We start from the raw sequence: 3,395 nt of genomic DNA on the forward strand, positions 1-3,395 counted from the left end.
CTGTGGGGCAGGGACAATAACACGTCCTGCTGCTTTTGTTGTTTCAAAGGGCGGTTTAGGATTTTCATTCTCAGACACTGGGCACAAAGCAGGACTCAACCCTCAATGCAAATTAAATGAGCTGCCCACAGATTCTGGCAGCCACAATGAGCATTTGGTGCGAGAGCTCAGACCTGCCCCTGTCTCAGAGGGAGGAGGTCACCTGCGAGGGGACTGGACCGCTGTCCTATCAGCTCTTATCCCCCAAACTTTCAGTAACTCTATTATCAGTGGCTCTGAGCATAATTTAAACGATAAGAAAAACCACACTGGGCTAGGCCGAAGGCCCATCTAGCTCTGAATCTTGTCTTCTGACAGTAGCCAATACCATGTACCCCAAAAGCTACTCCCCTAGGGACCTGAACCCAGGATCTCCTGCTTACAAGATAAGTGTTTTAGCCAGCTAAGCCATGGTGCCTGCATGTAGCTAAAACACGCTGTCTGACCACACCTGACTCTCTGCCATCTCCACCAGGACTTGACAAGCTTTGCTTGTGTTTGGATTCTGCAAAGCGGAGGAGCAGATGAGGTTTTCCTTCAAGCTGTGTGTGTGTGTATGTAAATCTTTGGCCAGGTCTGCACTACAAAATTATTTCAGCAGAATTATATTGCTCAGGTCTGTGAAAAACTCACAACTCCCCTTCGGTCAGCAACTTGTGGCTGGTGTACACACTGCAATGCCACATCTGGTGACAAAACTGCCCTGTTTTGGTGACAAAATAAAACCACTTCGATGAGAGGCCTAGAGCTTTTTGCAGCAAACTTAAGGGACAGAGTGCCAGTGTAGATGCTGCCGTTCATTATATAACCATAACTGGCCTCCTCCAGTATCCCATAATGCCCGCCGTGAACTCGCCTGCCCTGAATTCTGCTACAGAGCCATGGGGCCCTCCCCTTTCATAGCTCCAGGAAGTTCGGACAGCTAAGCCTGCTGCTCTGCTCCAGCAGCCAGGAACAAATCTCTGCCGTGGATGCTGCTCTCTCCCGCCCTGCAAACATAGAAAAGGTGGCAGGAGCTTCCTTACAGTGGGGGCGGTGGGGCATTGGCATCTGAACTGTGACACCCCCATGATACCCCTTCCTTCGAGGAGGCTCTTACCTTCTAAACAGGGACGGCTGTTTTCTAGTAAAATCACTACAAGGGAAGGAGAAAACTCGAAAGAGGTTCCTCCTGGCGCTCACGTCCGTGAACCCAAATACTCTCTCAGTCCTCAAAGAGAGACCTGGAGAAGGAGACTTGCTGAAGCAAAGCCCCAAGGGTCTCTGAGGTTTCCCTGGCCCCTCACCCCTGTCCTGCCTGGTTGATGTCAGCATCTCTCTGTGAGGTCACCACCTCCCTACCACCTTGGACCAATAGTCTGAGGTCCTGCAAAAGGCCTTTGTGATGTCACTGTCACGCCCCTCCCTTGCTATGCCAATGTCCTGCCCCTGGCCAGGCACTTTGGAGGTTTGTGCTACTCCCTGTGGATCACCCCATCCAAGGAGTGTTAGTTCTAGGCAGCAAGCCGGCTAGACAGGAAAACATGAGACGCTGCTCCCAATGCTACACTCAGTTTTTCAGAAATTAGTCAACTTTATGGCCGGAAGAGACCATTAGAGCATCTAATCTGACCCCCTGCATATCACAGGCCTCCTGTATGACACAAGAGCTACTTTGGGGGAAAAACATTCCAGAAAGGCATCTAGTCTTCATTAAATGACATCAGGAGATGGCGAATCCACCACTTTCCTTGGTAGCTTGTTCCTGTGGTGAATCATCCTCACTGCTGAATTTTTGAGCCCTATTTGTAATATGAATTTCTCTTTTCACTTTTCGGTCTTGTTATGCCTTTCTCTGCTCGATTAAAGAGCCCTTTAATACCCAGTCTTTTCTCTCCCTGAAGGCACTTCAACACTTCAGTGAAGTCACCTTTCAATCTTCTTTTGATAAGCTAAATAGGTTGAGCTCTTTCACTACTCACTAGAAGGCATTTTTCTCCAGCCCTCAGAACATTTGGTGGCTCTTGGCTGCCCCAGCAGAGCAGTTTGCAGGGACCACTGGAGTGGTTCATGGAATGGCTGGTGGAGTGGAGCGGCTCAGACTCCCTGCTTGCAAGAGGGGAAGTATTGCCTCCTAGAGGCACCCAGGGGGTGATGTGTAATTGTCCCAGGTCACTGGGTTGGGGCTCGAGCCAGTTTTGTATTGTTTTATTGAAGCAGAACCCCCAGATACTGAACCCAGCCCTTGTTTCTGCCAACTCAGAGGGGCAGAAGTGTTACAGGAATTTATCACACAACCCTCCCTGTTCCCATGGGGAGATTCTAGGGAAGGGGGAGTCATTCCTCACCTGTGTTCCCAGAAGAACTGCTAGGACTCCTTCCTGCCAGCTACTCACTCCTGGATTCACCCTCAGCTCCTGGGATCTTTCTGCTCCAAAGGCTCCAGAGTCCTGGGGTCGGGAGGACGTCACTGCACAGTCTGAAACACAAGGGAGGTTTCTGGAATTGAAGGAAGGAGCAGAAAATGGAGAGGAAAGAAACAGAGAAAACATCTCATCTCTCTCCCCTCCCCCTCCCAGCAAGAAATGTTACCAAGGACCAGCGTTAGGGGAAATGGTGCCCTGGGTAAAACTTAGACTTTGGCACTTCCCCATCGCCCCTGGACGATTCCCCTCTTCCTTTACCCCCTAGCTCCTGCACTCCCGACCCTTGCACCTCCTTCACCCCAACTCCTGCCCCCTCCTGTGCCCTAAACCCTACACTGTGTCCCTTTTGCCCTTAAATCCCACACTCCCCTCCTGTGCCACCAGCCACTGCCCCTCTCCTGTACCCTCTTCACCCCAACCCCTGCGCCCCCTCCTGTGCCACCAGCCACTGCCCCTCTCCTGCACCCCCTTCACCCCTAACCCCTGCACCCCCTCCTGTGCCACCAACCACTGCCCCTCTCCTGCACCCCCTTCACCCCTAACCCCTGCACCCCCTCCTGTGCAACCAGCCACTGCCCCTCTCCCGCACCCCCTTCACCCCAACCCCTGCACCCCCTCTTGTGCCCCCCAGCCATTGCCCCTCTGCTGCACCCCTTTCACCCCTAACCCCTGCACCCCATCCTGTGCTCCCAGCCACTGCCCTTCTCCTGCACCCCCTTCACCCCTAACCCCTGCACCCCCTCCTGTGCCCCCAACCTCTGCCCCTCTCCTGCACACCCTTCGCCCCTAACCCCTGCACCCTCTCTTGTGCCCCCCAGCCGTTGCCCCTGTACTGCACCCCTTTCACCCCTAACCCCTGCACCCCATCCTGTGCTCCCAGCCACTGCCCTTCTCCTGCACCCCCTTCACTCCTAACCCCTGCAAACCCTCCTGTGCCCCCAGCCACTGCCC

This window comes from Gopherus flavomarginatus, chromosome 23, assembly GCF_025201925.1.
Source record: "Gopherus flavomarginatus isolate rGopFla2 chromosome 23, rGopFla2.mat.asm, whole genome shotgun sequence".
Taxonomy (NCBI): domain Eukaryota; kingdom Metazoa; phylum Chordata; order Testudines; family Testudinidae; genus Gopherus; species Gopherus flavomarginatus.